Genomic DNA, 21594 nt, shown 5'->3' with positions numbered 1-21594 from the left:
CAGGGAATCGAACCACGGACCTCTCGAATACACGTCGAGCGTGCTGACCACTACACCACGAAGGCATGCTAAGAAGACGGGAGCAATACCTTATATACTTTTTCTTTTAAAGGGCTACTGGGGTTCAGCAGACTCAATCGCCAAATCCTGGGTGTGGAGACCACTATTTGTTTTAGTTCGGGCCGCAGTGTAGAGACATTAAGTATTTTTTGGAAGTAGGTGACTTGAAAAAGAGCAACGCCTTCGCCGGGAATCGAACCACGGACCTCTGGAATACGAGTCGAGCGTGCAGGCCACTGCAGTACGAAGGCATACAAGAAGGCGGGAGAAATACTTTATAAGTTAAATACATGAAACTGATAAGAACTTTTAAAATATTTTCTGCCAGAACACAAGTGCTATATCCTTTCTGATATTTCATTTCACCACATGTATCTTTAGCTCTTTCATATGTCTCTGCCTTATTTTCTTGCAGCTTCTTTTCATCCTTTATAGTTTCATGCACACCTGCCACTTTGTTTTCATTTCCTATTTTTATCCTCCTTCTGTACGTTTTCCGCCTTCTCTCCGCGTTTCCTTTCTTCTTCCGTTTTATCTATATTCCTTTTCAGCGACTTATATACAATTCATTGCTCTTTTTCATTATCTCCCTTTTTTTTCGATGTTTTTTCTTAAAATATTAGACGTCTTTTTGTGCTTTTATTTCCACATCTGGAATATCTGAGCTCAAGTCTTTGCATTTATTTTATAGTATTGCATTATACTACCATAACACCAACCATCGGTACAACTTGGCAAATGGTTGGTTCTAAGAAATTTTACCACTTTTGTAAGAGAAAACTTTTGATTTATTTTTCAAATTATGACACTACATTTGATATCACTGTAACAAACTGTGGGACTTAAAAATGAAGTATGCACTTCTGGAATTTTTCAACTTAAATTTATATTTTGATATACATTGGTTTGCTTTACCGTATATAATTGATAACATTTGAAAACATTAATACCATGAAAGTTATTATTGAAAAATGTTTTCAGTGCAATATATTATACATTTAGCTACTTAAAAGACAAACTGTTTATTTCACATTCTAGTCAGAGCCGTGCCTACATATTTTTTCAACTGAGGCAAAAAGATTAAGAATGTTGATATATTTATCTCTAAATTTGTTCCTTTCTCAGCCCTCGAAATGTTTTTCTCTTTCGTGTGCATTGTTTTTAAACTTATAAAAAAATTTCATTTGCTAACCTACTACAATTTTTATCTCTTTCTCCTGATAAAAGCGGCAAGAATTATGGATTTTACAATAATAGCTACGGATATACACTTTTCTATTAATTTGCCACGACTGTTTGCTATGTAGAACATATGGTATACTATCAAACATCAAAGAAAAAACACTATTAGAAGAGATAAGAATAATGTATTTAATTAGTGGCTAACAGGCAAAGATGTCACATGTATCATTCTTCTGAAATTTGTTAGGCATCTGTACAGCAAAAAATATACTAAATTTTAATATGATTTGTAGCTTTGCTGTATAAAATTATTTTCAATATTTTGTAGTCATAGTTAATTGTAATTACGTACTTGATTTTAGTAAACGTTATTGCCTTCCTCAAAGCCTTAAGAAAATGTGTTATATTTGGCTTTGTGTTTCGAATAACAGAATCGTACGTTTTATGAATTTGAACTTAAATTAAGAGATCTTTCAAAGTATGTAAAGTTTACGCTTCTTTCTTCATATAGTCCGAACGTGTAAAAAGAATTGCTGTAATTCTGAATAATATGAAATTTAACTGATATTTTGGTGCGTCATATCTAAGCTACCTTTCAATGTAGTAAATATCGGAACTTTCTGTTACGGAGTTTAAACGATTATTTTGATAAAAAATTATAAGATTGATAATTTGAAATTGAATGGTTTACAAGGTTAGTTTATTATCATTTCAAAATCCATAACAGTTAATAATTTTACGTTAATCACGTATTTAATACGTTTTAACATACGTCATTATTTCATGTTCAGTTTGCCTGAATATTCTATTATGGTAACATTACGTGTGTAAATGGTAACACTGACGCACGTATATAAATGGTAGCATGACATATCTAAATAGCAATACTGATGCAAACTTTTCACCATGCGTTTCATGTTGAACTTATTTGGCTCTTTTAAGCTTATGTTAATATGTTGCCATCGTTGGTTCGAAATCTATTGATGCAATGAATGTTATAGTTTCTTCGTTTCTTTTCTTCACTTCTAACATAAATTAACAAATAGTTGCTTTCAATATGTTATGTAAAACTTGAAGCTTTCATTTTAAGAACTATTCTGAACTACGAAAATTCTTAGCAACTACTACGTATTAAGATCTACGCTCCTTTTTTTTATGTTAACCTTTTGAATGCTACGGGCGTAAATTATGTGTCCAGCAAAACCCATCGGTGAGGCCTATGGGCGCATATGTGCATCCGGTCCAAGCTATCAGTTTAGACTATGGACGCAAATGCGCACTCGGCGAAGGCTTTGGCTGTTTATTGCTGTCTCATGTGTATCTTCGGTTAGCGATCATGTCAACGGTTTAATGATCCTGTTCACAAGTGTTCTAGTGGATAAGCAATAGTTTCTTACGTGGTCGTTTCATGGCCATCGGGTTGGCTGCGTGCAGTTTTCAGGCGTTTCTAAGAGTAACATGAGTACGAAACTGTTTCCTTAGAATACCTTTCACGAAAGCATTCCTGTTAAACCATGTAGCCTCGCTAGACCTATAATTGATTTATGAACGAAACAGTCTTTAGCATAAAACGTTTTTCAATCAAATGAATTTTCATAACAACAAAGGTTTAATTGAACTTGAGCAAAACTTCATATGCCAACTAACTCTTATTTAAATACTAGCTGAAGTACCCGATGCCAGTTAACTTAGATTCAGAGTAATGTATCTAACAACAGAGAGAACGATACCGGTGTAATTCTTCTCTAATAACAAGGCAAAAAATACGATTCATAGTCATAAATGTTTCAGTGATGGGATATGGAACCCACATAAAAAATGCAGATAGAAAAATAAACTAATTCTCTCTCATTATCAGCAACAATGGCAAGCAGTTTTTAATAATTTTCGTCTTTCTAATCAAATGTTTGTAAAAGCTCAAGAACCATCCAATATTTCACCTATATTCAATTTTAGTCGATTAAATGTGACAAAACATTGATCATAATTGATCAGAAATCAATAATGCGAACAAAACAAACAAATAGACAGTCTTTTTTATGTACACTGTTGACAAAATTAAGAGATGGAACACGTTTTCCCAAATAGCTCGAGAAATAATGGATAGAAATAAATGAAATTAGGTATGGATATAGTTTATTGCATTACAATGATGAGTACAAAACAACAATGAAAATGCAATTCATTAGCATGAGTTATGGGCAAAAGTCCATTGTGGCCGAAATTTGAAGTTGAAAGATGGCAGTGAAAATGTGGTTGGTATGGTGTGTGGTCGTCGCTGATAGACAAACAGCATGCATAATGAGTAGTCATTCTGTTAATAAGAGAGTTCAAGATTGCCTGTGGAAGTCACACCCACTCCTTCTCTACAGCAGTTTTAAACTCCTGAATAGTTCTGTGTGAGCGTTGGCGTATTGCAATTGCCCTCCCAATGGCATCCCAAGCATGTTCGATAGGATTAAGGTCAGGAGATTTGGCTGGCAAACCCATACGGTGAATATTCTTGCTTTCTAGATAGTCATCAACCACGCGGGCCCTTTGTGATCGTGCATTGTATTCCATAAAATGAACTCAGAGGAAACAGCACCCCTGAAATTTCGCTCATAGTATCTCCTGTCTGTACCTCTGGGCATTCACGGAACTAGTGTCAAACACATGAAGTTGTGTGCGGGTATCTTACATGATCCCTAGCCAGACCATCACTCTTCCACCACCATATTTGTCCCTTTCCATGTTATTGCTGGGATGGTATCAGATCTCAGGTTCTCACCATATCAATAATCTCCGAGAATCAGTTTTAGACTGAATCTGTACTCATCCGTAAAGACAGCATTAGCCCATTGAAGCTGTATCTAGTGTATGCACTATTGTAAATGCTCTCTTTTGTGGGAGAAGTGAGTTGGATGCAAATAGCGGGTTTTCTGGCATACTGTCATGTCTCATGGAGCCTTTTTTTAAGTCTTCCTTGAAATGATATCCTTGTGGCAGTAGCGAGGTTACAAGACAGTTGTATGGCTGAAGACGTCTTCTGACGCTTGGATGAAAGTACACAATATCGGTCGTCATTAGTAGTTACGGATCTCGAACGACCTTGTCCTGGTCTTCTTGATACTGTTCCACTGTTTTTAAACTGATTCCACAAATTAGAGATGACACATGTGTTACATCCAGTTCTCTTGCAACACGAGCTTGGGACTGCCCTGCCTCAAGCCTATACACGATCTTCCATCTCATACCTTTGTCTAAGGAATGCTATTGACTCATTTTACCTAATAAACAACAAAGAACAACACGATTATTGAAAAAACCCATAAAAATCACTACTGTGTTGCATAACGTAATGAACCGAGCAGCTGGACGCGGAATTTTATAGCTCCTGCTGGGTTAACGATCCCCACAGGAATATGTAAACTCGTCTCAGAAACACCAGTGCCACAGTAATATTGCATGAAAACCAACTGTCCAGGTTTTGTGTGGTATTTTAGGATAAATGTGGGAAAATGTTTTCCATCTCTTAATTTTTTCCACGAGTATTTATAGATTTTGTAAAACTTAGAAATTTTTTATTAATCAACTCTACGATTTGAAAGAGAGCAGTAGCAACACTTTTTGAAATAAAGCAATTTTATCTCGCGAAAATGTTGCCACTCGGAAAAATGGTGAAAATAAGTGTTTTCAGAGTTTTTGATTAATATCTCGACTGACTAAAGTCGTACGAAGATGGGAATAGTCGAAATGGCTTCCCACGAGTTTTTGGAATAAGGAATAATGTATTTAATGTTTGGCAAGGTTATTTTTACTTCATTGTAAAACTTAGAAATTTTTTATTAACAAGCTCTACGATTTGAAAGTGAGCAGTGGCAACACTTCTCAAAATAAAGCAGATTTGTATCTCCAGCCTGCGAGTCTGTCGCCACTCGAAAAAAATGAAGACGAAAATTAACGTTTTCAGAGCTTTTAATTAATATCTCTGATTTTAGCTTCTTTTTTCCTTGGAAAGAAGTGGATGTCGACCTTTCCTAGAACCCAGAAAAGAATTGTATAAAGTTTGGTGATGATAGCTGTAGTAGTGACTGAGGTAATCTCAAATAGACAAACACACATACATTATTCTTTATATATAGAGATAACCAGTAAATCGACTATCAGATAAAATTTTTGTAGGTTACCCTTTTTTTCATATTCTTCCATCGTAAGTACAAGTTTAAAATTAGCAAGATTTAATCACTAGTCATTCTTCATCTTTACTTTCATCCCTCCTCAACAGTTAGTTGAAGAGATTTCGATGTGTTTAATTTTGCGAATATTAAATGTTTTTGCGAGCTAATTTTTATTCACAGCAATTAATACGTTATCTACGTCCAATCTAATTGCTTATGATGCTTTAATTTCAATTTGTTTTTAATCTTTGAATCAACAGCTTTATCGTTTTCATTTTTTTTTCTTTTCCTTCCCATTTCAATCTTTCCGAAATTGTATATTTTTAAATTCGTTTTTCAAGAACAGAATATTTTTAGTATATTTTTGTTGATTATCTATTAGAATCAACGGAACGATGTTAAACTTTTTTAAAGATGTTCTTTGATTTTAATATTAGTATGTCAAAATTAGCCGCAGCAATTTGTCTTAAATTTTCCACAAAAAATTCGTAATTTTAAACCTTAATTTTCAGTTGTTTTGTGCTGAATTTATTTCACGACTTCATTATAAATAATAGAAAAACTTAAGGCATGCCTGCCTTATATAAGTTTACCTCCTAGTTTTCACAAAGAATGAGACAAACTAATTGTGCGTTTCATTTACTCCGCCCAGCAATATATACGGCTTTTCCAAATATAACCACAAATAAAACCAAGTATGTAGTTTGAGAGCAAATTAAGTACAGTTACCATGCGTCTTGTTCAGCGGCACATTTTTCTCAAAAGATGAAGCAAAAGGCTAGCAATACGATACATTTCATTTTCAGACATCTTAGACACCTTTATTTAGTCTCCGGATGCTATTTCAATAACCTTTATAAGTCTGCTGGAATAGACTGTAGCCAGATGTGTCGTCGTTCGTACTCGGAAAACTTGTTATTCAGCTCATTACAGTTACCGTAAATTAAATTCAATACCTTAGGTCGAACGATATAAAAAGAGTGTATTTATTCCTATGGAAACTCGGCATTCTTGAGAAAAAAATTAATGTTAAAAATTGTGCGTTTAAATCAGCTATATTATTTATAATTCGATTTTTATACCTCTCGATATGTTTCAAAGTTGAAATTTAAGAATTATAATTTGTTTTTACAAAGAATTTCTAACTTTTGGTAGTTAATCTGGCTCCGTTTCTAGTTGTTCACTTGAGGCAACTGCCTTATTTGTCTCACCTTTGTTCCTGCTCTTTTTCCAACAAAGATTTTCTAAATTTTAAAATACCTTCATTTTAATTTTTAGTTAGATTTTTAGCATTTTTTTTTTAATTTTATTTTTGTGACTCTGCTTTTTTGTTATATGTGAGAAAATTTCTTCTACAGTTTCAAATACTTTATTTTATTTCTAATTTGAGTTCACGACTCAAGTTTTCTTCTCTTAATGTGGCTGAACCATTTATTATTTCTTATCTCAATCTTAAATTTAGATTACAAGTTTTGCACTCAATATTGGCATCTCTAAATTCAACCCGAGTCGTCAAGTGGAAATAATGAGAAATTTACCTATTTAGATTGAACAGGAATGCTCGCTTGAAAGGAGTTGGACGGTACGTCTACCAGCATTGCAAATAATGAGGTATTGTCTCGCGTTGCTTGATTATGTAACACATAACCACTAAAAATTAATTAAAAATTTTAATACAAACAGATAAGTCATACTGAAAGTATAAATGATAAAAGGCTGAAGTTTTGCATGCAAATGAGTATACAGTAGTATGTCGTACCTTTTAAAACAAAAGCATCTGTATTCGAGCACCATGCGAAGTTTAGATTTCATGAGAAGCCAAAAGCATAGACGAAACTTTTCCCTGCCTGCGATCTTTCTATCGTATTTAGCGGGAAAAGGTGAATGTTAGTTGTTTAGCACTTAATTGTGTCGCTATTATTATAGTTTAATTGAAGCAAAGGCGAGTTTTCTGCTCCGAAGTTTCATTTACATTAAAGCACTGAACTTGCGTATTATACCTGAATTAATGCTTAACAATGTTTAACAATGTCTTTACCCGAAATGTTGTATGTTTTTATTAATCTTATGATTTGACTTATCTTGTTGATTTTACAGCTCATTGTTGTTCAATATTTGATCTACTTTGTAAAATCTCTACATATAATAAAAGAGTCTGTCTGTGTATGTGTCTTTCGTTCGTGCTGCGCGCAGCGTAAGCGCGTCAGTCCCAGGGTTACGAAATTTGGTACATAGGTGCATCTAGACAAGAGCCAGTGCACCGCGAAGCGACATTTGCAAAATTCGAATCAGATTTTTTTTAATTTTAAATTTTTTGATGAAATCTCATCATTTTTAATAGTTTCATTCTTTTAGAAATGTGGTTTTGTCAACAGTTTTTCATTCAATGCTTTGGATGCTGACTGTTTTCTCTTGAAAATATGAGATAAAATATTTATTGCTTATTTCACTGTTTTTAAGAATGAAATGTTTAGCATGGTTTTTTTTTAATGAGAAATTGTTTAATTTGTTTATTAGGATAATTAATATTTGTATTAAGGGATATTGCTCATTTCACACTGCTTATTTTTTTATTATTGCGCAACACGTACATCGCAATATTCTTATTCTGAAGCGCATGTGTCTAGCGTGGCACAACAGAATTTCCTTCTTTCTCTCTATTTTTATTAGCAAATGCCCAAGAGGTTTGTATATTTTGAGTTATGTCGTCCACAAAGCACATTTTGATTGGTTATTGCTCTCTGATGATAGTTTCATTCTTTTAGAAATGTGGTTTTGGGCAACAGTTTTTCATTCATTGCTTTGGATGCTGACTGTTTTCTCTTGAAAATATGAGATTTATTGCTTGTTTCATTGTAATTTTTTATATTACGTTTTCATTATATATAATTTTAATTATCTAAAACGTTTTGCATGATTTTTTTAGGAAACAAAGTTCTTAAGTTCCTTTATGCCATTTGAATTCTTAAGATTTTGCAACGGGAAGTTGGTTAATTTATTTATTAGAATAATTAATATTTGTATTAAGGGATATTGCTTATTTCATTGTAATTTTTTTAATATGTGATACATTTTTATTGATTTTTTTTTTTTTGATAAAGTTGTCCTGCAGAGTAAGATTCTGTGCAGGTTTTAATTTTAATTTTTGGTTCTCTTTAGGCATTTTTACGGTACATTTAAAAGCCAGACGAAGGCTGGCCGCGTAGCGGCTAGTAAAACTATAAAATAATTGATCCACCTTCATTTAATCTTTATTCAACGTTATTTATTTATTATTTAATTTTGTTTAATTTCATTGACATGTCTAAAAATGTAAATACAACATTACAACATTACAAATACAACAAGTTGGATTTATTCTCTACTTTTTAACTCTCCCATTCTCATTCCCATGCTATTCATACCGTAGTCAGTTTCAAGAGTTCGCTTATTCGATTCGTTAGAGAATCGTGATCTTACTAGCTCTGCACTAGTTGCATAAAACTATATGACATAGAATCATCTTTTTAATTACAATAATCCTTTTAATTTATATATATTAGATATACTAGTAAAATATAGTAAATACTTAAATTATTAAAAAATAAGCTTATTGCTTTTGAATCACTGTGTTTACTAAACTATTTAGACTCTTTTGCTGAAAGGCAATGCTCTGAGAAATGCTTATGCGCTAGATATGTAGAAGATAAATTAAACACTTTGTACTTCGTTCAGTGGTTGTAATTGCAAAGGCAACTCGATGGTACATCCATAATAGCGTGACACAGCATAATGGTACCAAAATTTTAGAAAGAACGCCAAAGGAAAGATTTGAAAGTAATAACAAATCTTTAATAAAAATACCAAAATAAGTATAAAACTTCAAGTTGGCTTGCTGCAGGCAGTAAATAAGAAAGCAATAACAACTGAAGTAAAATAACTGAGTGTATAGAAAAGCAAAAATACAATGCTTTCAAGAAGGAAGTGGGCTTATAAAATTTCGAAGAAAGGGAAGGGAAAATCGTTCTTTTTCATCAAATTTGAGTCGCTGCTCAGTGGGCTGCTCAGTGGGCTCACTGGGCTCATATGGGCCAATACGTTGTATAAGCTCACATGTTCGTGATATATCATTTTAAGTTTTTATTTGCTCTTAAATAAATATTTACTTTAAGGCGGGAGTGTTCGTTTCGAAATAGTAAAAGTAAAGGGAATGTAATCAGCTAACGAAAAATGTTTAATACAAATAACTGTAATAAAAGTGTAGCATACATCTTTTTTCAAATTTATCATAAATAAGCGATGTATATAATGCCAAAAAAGAAATTTCTGGCGGCTGTGAATTTCCGATTTCGAAGTTCTATTAAAGAATTTTTGATTTGATTTAATTTTAATTTTTTGATTTGATTTTTGATTGATCGATGTTAAGAGTAAAGAGTATTAGCTAAAATGATCGTTGTACACTGTATTGACTTTTATTCCTTCGGTCGACTCATATAATGAGATTCTTATTCTTGTGAAACTATAAACAGAGTTAAATTACTGTTTATGAAGCCGTTAAGATTTATTTCCTAAAATTCACAGAAAATTTCATAATGCATCCAAATTTTATTTTCAAAATCTCTCGCAAATATGTTTCAAAATAATGTCAAATAATGCATAATAACTCCTTCATCTTGATATATACTTCTTTTATTCCATTTGCTCTCTGATTTACCATTATTTCTTTGTGTTATCTTTAACAAAAGTAATTAACAAAGTAATATATCTTCGATAAAGGTTATTCTCGAAATTTATTTTATTCTTTAAGTCACATTACCAGCCGCTTTACAGTAAAAATTATATATTTCTGGAAGTCGTTCGCCAAATTTTGATCAAGAAAGTATAACTTTACATGTTTTATGTCTTGTTTTAAATAATGCTGTTTGGATATGTATTTAATATTTGCATTTCTTTTTTTGCCTTATTATTAGTGTTTAATTCTATGTTGTCATTAATCTGCATATAATTATCTTGTTATGGCAACATGTTTTGTTTTACATTTGAATTTTTGTGAATGGCAATAATATATTTTTTATGTTTATCCTTTTTGGCATGGAACAGTTTTCTTAGCCACACTGTGCAGGCATTTTTCTGTTAAATAATATTTTATGTTTTAGAATGTTAATAAAGTTTGTTTACAAAGATCTTTCTTTTGGTCCAAGGCGACTTTCATTCGTTCCGCAGATGAGGCATGTTAAATATGTTGTTAAATGTTTTGTAAATACATGCTTCAGAATTGTCTTTTACGAACGTTTTAAGTAAGTCGTTAGAAAGATAGAATAAGTATTTTTTATTATCTGAATATCTTGTTCAAATTATTTATGCTTACTAATCATTGTTCATCAAAATAATGAATGAATCGAGTAACGCCAATCTTAAACGATTAATAGGATGTGCAAATCAACCCTATTTCGTCTTCACATTAGTTTTAATAATCATTTAAGCCTAACGGAATTAAAAGCGCTACTGGAAAGAATTGAATAAATATTTAAAGAATTTGTTCAATGTGATGCCGTTTTACCCGAACAAGCTTTTGAAATAGCTGAATTCGAAGCTAAATATTTTGAAACAAAATAATGTACCAATTCTTCAATGAAGTACAGTAGAGTCTCGCGAACTAGACTCCCAGTATCTCGACATTCCATGTAAATCGACAACTTTTTAGAAACTTTTTAAAGATATCTCTAGGCCAAACAGAGCAAACATTACACACAGTACATATAATTAGTATTGTTCTGTTTGGAGTGTTCTTTTTCTGTAATTTTTATCATTTTTGCATTGTGCCATTAATTCTTGGAACTGCTTAACAAACTTCAAGATATGTTGCAATACTTAGCAACGCTGTTCTCTCTTCGAGGTTACAAAGAAAGTCAGATAGCAGCTGGCCGCTGACTTATATTTCTTTCTATTGTTGCGAAACGTTATCTTAGATCTGAAGTTTTGTGACTGCATTTTATTGCAAACTAACCATTTTTTTAACCAATGGCGGGCCACTACCAAGGTCAGCCTTTGCCTCCTATTAAGCAAAATATATGTAAGTCTCTAATAAATCAGACTGGATCAAATGTAAAGTAATAAACAGAGGAGCGTTATTTCACACAACATTTATTGACGAACACTAAAGACGAACTGATTACATATACATAATTATGACATCACAGTTTCTTTTTACAAACAAACACTACCGCCATCTATTGGCAATCTAAGGATACATAATCCTAAACTTAACGCCTATGAAGGGATGGACAATTACAACCATACCTTCTCCGGGATTCGAAACCGGGCAATTTGGTATATCACAGTTGGCTCCCCTAACCACTAAGCCGTCCGGGGGACTGCAAACTAAATTCACAGCAGTTCATTGTAGGTATCATTGCTCATTTCACATCCAGACGTATGAATGTTAGCATATTTTGGGGAACTTCTGATATTCTGTGAAGTGAAAATGTCGTTCGAAAAGAAAAGAAAACGAACTAACGAGACAATGGAAATGAAATTACGAGAAGATGCCTTAAAGAGACTGGACAAAATGAAAGTTTAAACAAAATTATCACGGATTTAGGTGTTGGACAGACTATTTTGGTAGGGTGGAAAAAGAAGCAGTTCGAAATCGAGTCTTAGTGTGTGAAAAGAGCATGTACGTATAGTTAAAAGAAATGAAAAGTATGAAAGATTTTAAAGATATGTATTTTAAAGATATGTACGTGGCGACAGTTCCTACCTATCGGTCATTAGCAAAAATTCTTAAATTTCGGTAATTGGTAGAAATTTTAAAGGACAAACCAGCTGTTGTTATTAAGCACATTCCGAATTTCAAAACTACATACAATGAGGCTTGCAAAAAACTGGATGCATCGTTACGATAGATAAAATCAAATTTTCATGTCGCTCGTCAAAGTATTTCTTGAGTAACTCAGAATTACTAGCGATGATTCTGTTAATCTAAGAAAATTATCTGATAAATTTGATGAAGTTGTATGTGGATTAAAGTCTCTTGGCGAAAAAGCTTGATCTAGAGATTTTTGATTAATTTATTTTTATTAGAAAAGATTTAATTCTGCAACGCGCCATTTAAGGTCACAAAAGATTGGCGAAAAAGAATATCCTAACTTAGAATTTTTTTTTAGAATTCCCAAACTCAAGATGTGTTTCATTCGAAATATCAGTCATAATATTAAAAGGCGAGTATTGCATAAAAATCAGTGCGCGATTTCTAAGAATGTTTCACATAACAAAAAAAAAGAACCACTCTGTTCTAAAATATCAGCCCTGCAATTGTTCTCATACTTTATCAAATTGTTATAAGTTTAAAGGTGCAGATACTACAACTAGGAAAAATATCTTCAGGAAGAATTTATTATGCTTCAATTACTATAGGAATTATTAAGTCAAATTTTGTTCATCACAAACTTTATGTTTTATTTTTAAAGGAAAACGCCATACTTTACTGTATAAAGATATTAAAACTAACAACGTAGTGTTAGCATATGCATCTCCGTCTGATGAACAAATTTATACCTCAGACGAACACAATGATATCTCGAGTTTTTCTGTTCAGGGTCAGTGTATTTGATTTCTATCAACAGTGGCAATAATAGTTTACGATTCTGATGGTCACGGTCACGAAAGTATTATCCTTTTTGGCAGTGGAAATGAAGCTTCTTTCATATGTGAATCATTTATTCAACAATTTAAATATTCGAAGGCAAAATGTCCGCATTTGCGTAAAGGCATTTGGTGATTCTAAAGCAACAGTGACTCGTGATTATGTAAATGTTAAATTGTTTTCGAAATCTGAGATGAAAAAAATAGTGTTTTAATACAAGCAAATATTCTTAAAAACGTAACTTCACATTTGCCTTCAGAAAAAATTGGCAGCAAAAACTTCGATTACTTGAATTCAATTAATCTCATTTATTCGAATTTTAGTATGCCCAAACAAATCGGCGTGATTGTTGGAGCTGAGTATTTCTTTTCTCTGCTTCAGCCACTGCAAATTGTTGGCTGTAAAATTTCAACTGTGCAAAATACTATTTCTGGTTGGGTTGCTCCGCACCTCATTAGTATTAATCGCATTAGTGTACATACATACTGAAGATAATGTCCATGGAACACTTAAGCATTTTGGGGAGATGAAAGAATTAAAGCTCAAACCAGAATTCAAAGAAGACTTTTGTGAGAAACATATCTATATAGGAAAACTATCGAGTAAACGAAAACAGCAGATTTGTCATTTTCAGTAAAGCCGAAGAGTTAGGCAGTTCCAAACTCTTTGGCTATTTTCCTTCTTCTATACATGGAAAGGAAATTTTATTTAGATAACGAGCTTGGTAGGCAATACAAGGAGTTTATGCAAAATATGAAACTATAAATCATATGGCTCCAGTTGTTCAGACTTTAACAATCAGGTATTTTATCTACCGCATCATGCTGTTGTTACAATAGCTCCACCGCTAAAATTCGTGTATTATTTGACGTATCATTAAACCTAGAAATACAGTTTCTTTGAAATCTGTTTTAGAGGCAGGTGTAACACTACAACGAGATATATTTTCACTTTTGCTTCATTTTCGTATACATAAATAGCTTTCCTGCTGACTAGGAAAAAATGCACCTCCAAATTTTGTCGCCGTTGTTGTTTATGCTCATTTGTCTGACGTAGCCCATGAAATTCCTCATTGCAAGGAGCGCTAGATTACAGCCTTGAGCACTATCCAGGTGACAATGCGGTTTAGCTCAGTTCCGCCTCTAATTTTGATGGACAGCATCCCAGGGAGACGGATCCGAGGGTCTCCCATCACTCAGCCCTTCGACCAAACCAGACAAGAGGACTTTCGGCTCGTCGCATATTCAGAGTGCTATATATTTACAACACTATATATGCACAAACATCCATGCCTTTTCCGGGATTCAAACCCAGGCCCTCCGGCAGTCAGCAACGCTAATCACTATACCAGTTGTGCAGCACCGCCAAATTTTAGTAGATAACGAGGATCAACATTTTCAAAGAAATTTTTAGAGAAAATCTCATAATTCCAAAACGCAGACATATGAATTTTGTACAGTTACTTGTGGCACTGCATCTGCCCATTCTTAGAGACACGTTGTTTCTGGCAGATTGCTTTGGATTCAGAACAGGATCATTCTCATGCATCTTCCGCTTTTAAAAACGATTTCTATGTAGATGATTGTTTACTGGATCAAACAATTTACAGGAAGCAGTTGACCTATGCTCTAAGCTTTCACAGGTATTAAGAAAACCTGTATTTAGTTTGAGGAAATGAGGATCAAAGTGTCCTAATCTTCTAGAAAATTTATCCACTGATAGTCAGGAAGAAAGTGACCTGGAGATTCACTCAAATGATTGTGCCGAAATCTTATGGTTCTTTTGGCACTCTAAAGAATACATTCTTTTATTTAACATTTCTCTGCATTTCGGAACTGAAATTACTACAAGAGCGTTCATTTCCCAATGTTCTAAGATCTTTGAGACCCGTTGGCTTGCTATCGCAATGTACAGTCAAGTTAAAATATTTTATTGCAGTTGGGTTTCTTAAAACTTGACTGATATGGCTCACTTCCTAAAGGTTCTCAGTAACAACAATATCTAACCACATTTATCTGCATGGTTTTTGTGACCTGTCAAGATCTGATTACGCTGTTGCCATCTGTTCAACCAACATCTTACGACAGAAATGAAGTGAATTTGGATTGGTTGCTAAAACCAAAATCGCATCCATTAAGTCCACGTGTCTATACCTAGGCTGGAATTTTTAAGTGCATTGCCACTTGTTAATCAAAAGTCTTCTCCAGCACTGAAATTTCTTTCCACGCTTGGACTAACTCTAAAGTGGTTCTCTGGTGGTCAACAGCTCACCCTCAAAACTGGAAGCTTTTTGTGACAAACAGAACTATTAGATGATTATTACCAAAAATATTAGACAATATTCCCTATCAACAGTGGAGCTATATTTCGTCAAAACTGCACCCCGCTGATCTTCTTTCTGGAGGGATGGATCCTAAAGTTCCAACGAACGTATACCTTTGGTGGCATGAGTCATCATTCTTAGCGTTAGACAGTTCAAAGTGGCTTCTACAATGTTCTATCAGTAATGATGCAACTGCCTTAGCTGAACAAAGGACAAAATCAATTTTTTGTACAACAGCTTATTTGACTAATGACACTCCGGATAATTTATTTCAAAAACTGTTCTTCTTTATCTAAAATAGTTAATGTAATTTATTTTGTTTAAGATTTATTTTTAGGTGCAAAGAACGGATCTTTGAATCTGAAAGTAATAGGTTAAATAATTCTGCAGTAGTACCTTTGACTAAAGAAAGGCAAAAAGCTATGAAGTTGATAATTAAGCGGATCCCGTTTGTGCACTTCCGTGATATAAAGTCAAAAATAGTTCATTTTTAAATCCTAAAAGTGTTTTAAACTCACTTTCTCCTTTTCTAGATGATGGTGATGTTTTACGGTTCGGAGGTCGCCTGCAAAATTCTGACTTGGCATTCAATGCCAGACATCCTATAATTATCTCGGGTCAACATAAGATTGCCTTGTTAAAAAATACTATGTAACTTATATGCATGCAGAGTCCAGCTTACTAGCTAATATTTTAAAACAAAAATATTGGATTGTAAATGGTAAGAAACGTATTCAGTCTTTTATCCATAAATGCATTGTTTGTTATCTAATAACCAATTAATTGGAAACTTGACAAAACAGAGTGTAACACTTGAGAGAGCATTTTTTAGTTCAGGCATTAATTAAGCTGGTCTTGCAATTCTGAAATGCTAGAAATGTCGTTGCTTTAAGATCACAAGAGGTTATATAGTTTTACTGGTATGTCTAGCTACCAAAGCTTGCCATATTGAGGCAGTTAATGACTTAATTGCAGATTCTTTCATTGTTTCTCTTAGGCGATTTGTATCAAGACGTCGTACACCTCGATACTTATTTTCTGACAAAGGCACGAATTTTGTTGGGGGAAAGAAAATTGTCTGAACTGCACGCTCTAATACTTTCGCTTAACAGGTAGTGAATTGATTTTAAACTATTTGGCTAAAAATACTAAGGAATGGAAAACGATTCCTCCAGCTTCTCCCCACTTTCTTGGTTTGTGGGAGTCGGGGATTAAGTCCATAAAATTTAATTTGAAGAGAATGAAAGGAGAGATAAAGTTAATATTTGACGAATTAACTACTCTGCTAGCTGAAACTGAAGTTGTGTTAAATTCACGACTCTTGTCTAAAACTAATCATTCTGATGTATCTAATTTAGATGTTTGTCTACGGAGCTAATTCTGTTTAGCCCTAGGCGACTATCAAATGCTTTAGTTCGTAATCATCTAAAGAAAATTTTGAGTATCTTTTCCTCTGGAAGCAACTTGCAAATTGTTCATTTCACGAAAGCCTAAGAATAAATTGTTCAAGTTGCGCATCAGTTGTGTAAATATTAACAGGGAGTTCTGTGTGTTTTACTACAGTCAGAGCACCAGTTACTAAGCTGTAAAAGAGTAAAAATGTGTAAAATATTACAAGGTTTTAAATTTATGAAATCTTTACTTTCTGGAACACAGTATATAACATTTTCCATTAGTATACGCCTCACACTATAAGAAAAAATGACATGAACGCCAATCGATGAATATGTTTTCAAAATATTTGCCATTTTTTTAGCGAAAGAAGCAGAAAATTCTGATATAAAGAGAGGAAACTTTTAAAATAATTTCAAGCAACAATAAAAGCATCTATATAACGGTGGCGAAGAATGTTTCCAAAAAACAGTTTTTTACTATTCGACTCATTTCCGTATTTTTTTATAAGATATAATGCATGAAGCATCAACATTTTCTCGATTTAACAAAAAAGAATATTTTAGCCAAAGAATACTGTTTAAGCTATTAACCAACCAGAAAGATCCAGTTGGAAAATTTATATTTACTTGTTTCCCACACTTTCGGAGAATGTTTTTCATGTAATAATTACTTGCATATAATCCATTATCTATCGACAAGAATTATTCATTCTGAATGGTTTTAAAACTAATCTTATTTCGAACGTATCTGTGTATGCTGCTGAGAACGTAGATTCACAAAATAAATTGTCGTTGATCGTGTAAACGGCTGTGTTTAATTGCCTATTTTTCTCTTTCCATTTTTTCTCTTTCCAGCATATGATTTAGAACTTCTGAACTATGGTAGCAACACACTATATAGACAGGGAAAATACATTGTGTATATAATAGGAACAGTACGAAAAGCAATAATTATAATTGGCTTCTTTGAAACACATAATATAGCAATATCATTACATCACTAGCTTTATAATTTGCTAAATTTTTCCTTTGAACATTGTTTTCAAAAAGGTACTCAATACGTAATGTTCGCTTTTCGATACTTAAAAAATGAAGGAAAAAGAGGGCTCAAATACACTCGATTAAGTCGGTTGATTATATAATTAAGCACAATCTCTTTTCGTGCTTATTATTCAGCAGCTTGTATCTGTATTAAATACGTCACACACAACTGTAAATATCAATAAGAATAAACGTTTTTTGCCTATTTAAGTTATGAAATTTATATTTCTTTAATTAAATGAAAAAAATATTTCTTTCAAGTACAATTACATTAATGGTAACTACATAATGCACAGAAACCTTTAGTGAACACTAATAGCATATACACAATGCACAGAAACTTTTAGTGAATATTAATGGCATCTACACAACGCACAGAAATCGTTAGTGAATATTCATGGCATATACATATATTTGGAAACTCTAGCTAATTTTTAAACAGATAAATGCTAGAAAATTAATGTTTTGATCTTTGAAGCTATTAGAAAATTATCTATATATTTATTGGATTAATAGAAATAGTATGCATTATTTATTGTAAACTTAAATGATAAAATTCAACTTTGGATTACAATTACTCTGACTTTACATCTCTGACTATTTTGAAAACGCCAAGCAATCCGAAGCTGATTTTTGCCTAATTTTGCAGCTGTTAATTTTTATACCACCGTCTACCTGTTCACTATACAGTCATTTTATTACATTAGAGTAACAACAATTTAACGGGTTTGGAAGTGAGTATAACCATATATTAATCAGATTATCAGATGAATCTAATACTAGCTAAGTTATTCCGTTACTCGAAATCTACTTTCTATTTTAAGTCTTTTAGATACAACGAGAAATTTCTCAAAACTAAAAGAAAGTCATTAAAAAGTGCATTCTGTGGCAACATCTGCATGGCGAATGATAAGCTCTTCCTCATACTAAAATAATGGCTTAAAAACTTATTCTGCTAAAAACAATTTTCGCAACAGCTTGGAATCTTCTGATACAACAAATTCCTCATATAATAAAAAGTGACGTGCGTTTGCAGAATGCAAATGATCGGTGTTTGCCGCTGTATTATTCAAAGGAATTTGACTCTTTTGCACCGCCACACTAATTGATCAAAAGTAATGTTATATTTATTTTTCTTACATTTTCATGCGTATGAGCTAATTAATTCTGGATTATTTGTCTTTAGCATGGGGTTTTTTATTTTTGCTTTCGTTTCTTCACTGTTTATTTTTACTCCGAAAACTTTATTTTAATTTGTTCCATTTTATTTTTCACTTTTTACTTCCTTGTATGAAGTAAAAAGAAAATATTGTAATCGCGAAAAATTTCGGTTATCATATTTCAACGAAAATATCCATTTTGACCTCTATCGAATGCAATTTAATTATGTTTTTGCGTGACATCTGTACGTAAGGATATAATAATAAAGGACTCTTTGTTCCCAAAATATTATACAACTGATTTAAAATGAATGCTGAAGAGACTTTTTCGTGGCGACTGTGCGTACGTATGTATCTCGCATAACTCAAAAATGAGCAGCTTCAGAACGTTGAAATTTTGTGTATAGAACTGCTATAACATGTAGATGTGCACTACCCATTTTGGTTGCAATCGGCCGCACCAAAAGTATATAAATATATATATATACATCCACTATGTTACTCTGCTCAGTGAGCTCAGTTTCTTATATATTTGTAGATTACGCACTTTTTGATTTAAAAATTAAAATTATGTTGTTCTGGTTAAGATTTGTATGCCTTTAGTTAACCTGCATGCAATAATTGTGCAGTTATCAACAATTTAAATGTTTTTTAAGTACGGCTAAGCCTAATTTTTTATTACTAGGGCAGTCATGTTTGTTTACATTTGAAACTTAGCAGAATAGCTGATTTGTTGCCAATATAGAAAAACTAAGCTTCGCAACAACAAAGTAATGTCTTCTTTTATTATTACGAATTAAATTATGCTTAATTCATTCCGGAATTATCACTTAAGTTTTTAGCTTGTTTTTGCGTACAAACTTTAATTTTAATAGTAAAAATTGTTTTTTTAACTGTTTTAACTGTACTTAGTGTTTTATGTTTTTCTATATATTTCAAATTTTAATGAAGATATTTTGAATTTTTATGTATTTTTGTCTTGCCGCAAAGTGAGAACTGAATTAGTTAGTATCGCATGCGCATTATGTAAGTAGCGCTGATTCGTCTGCGAAAAACTGTTTCTTTTTTATTTGTTTAATTTCTTTTATACATCGTTTTAGATTTATTACAGTTTTTGAATAGAACTTGTGGTAATTCTTCAGATGATATAATTTTTGTGCACTCTGAGTTATAAAATGAATGAGATGTAATGCTGTTAAGTGAACCTAGCGCCGAAGTGTCGCTATGGTAAACACATATAGTGAACTATAATAGTGCATTTATTCTATTCTGGTTTATGCGCCATCGACGAAGTAGATTTAATTCAAAATTCATACACCGTTAATTCAATATGCTTAAATGAAATGCAGGAAAATTGCGTATAATTTAATATTCCGTACAAGGAAGTCATGTGGTGTACACATCAGATTTTTTTAGTTTTCGCAATATAGCTTTGTATTTATAATATGAATACATTGGGAAGTACGGAAAAAAAGTATAATCTGATCTGATCGACTGAAAATCCTTTTTTAGCTGCAGAATATTTCAATACATGAATTACCATAAACAGCTTAAATAAAGGATGAATTTTAATATATTTACTTGCTTTATTTGAATCACTAATTAAGTTTACAGTAAAGAAATGGCATGTTAAATTTTATGTGACCTAATAATTTTCATAAATAAGAGAATTCGAAAAAGATGCAGCTCGGTACGAGAGATAACTGTAATGGAGAAATTATTAAATCACTACTATACCCAATTATTATTTCAACTATTCTTTCAGTTTCAGTTCCTTTTTGCTAACATTATCTAATTATCTTGTTTACTTGTCGAATAAAGTTTATTTATTTAAAAGATATGTGGAAGGAATTTATCCTTCCACATATCTTAAATTAGCAAAATTACTTAATGATTCTAAATGCAATATTCACTATTTAAATATATATGTTTTCACGTTCTACATTACAATTTTTGCTTCTTCTTACTATATGGCATAGTTTGTTCTTTACGTCGTCAAAAGGTGCTCGAATAAAATCAGATTAACATTTGCTCGAATGGATAAGACCTTACTGTATCCATCGAACTTGCTTTACCCAGCGTATTAAAGACTAAGATAACTTATTTTTAAGGGTTTTAAAATATGTAAATACCTTTCTACTTTCATATATCTTATTCTATAGTTTAGCTATAATAATCTAATATTTTAATCGCTCTATTATTTGTAAAGATTTGGGAGACTTTCCGAAATTAGGAAGTGGTCAAACAGCTATTATTGTCCTGAAACGTTATTTGTCAATATTATGAGGTATTTCTCCCACCTTCCTAGCATGCTTTCGTAGTGTGGTTGACTGTACGCTGGGCGCGTATTCTAGAGATCCGTGGTTCGATTACCGGCGAAGGCGTTGCTCATTTTTCAATCTCTCTTTCTTCCAAAAAAAAACAATTCTAATGTCTCTACAATATATGACTCAGAAATTATAATTTTTTCCTTACAAATTAAAACGCCTGAAGCATATTTATCTACTGTATACTCTTATGTACAACATATGTAACACGAAAATATAAATATTTACTCCATAATACTATAATCAATAGGTTACATAAAGAGATGCAATTCCATTGTTTCATTTTCTTAAATAGATCTAAATACGATTCGTTGTACCCAATT

Source organism: Stegodyphus dumicola, chromosome 8, assembly GCF_044657685.1.
Source record: "Stegodyphus dumicola isolate Sdum_Otavi_A_Nest chromosome 8, ASM4465768v1".
NCBI classification, from domain to species: Eukaryota; Metazoa; Arthropoda; class Arachnida; order Araneae; family Eresidae; genus Stegodyphus; species Stegodyphus dumicola.
The sequence above is the reverse complement of the archived record's forward strand: the minus strand, read 5'-3'. Positions refer to the sequence as shown.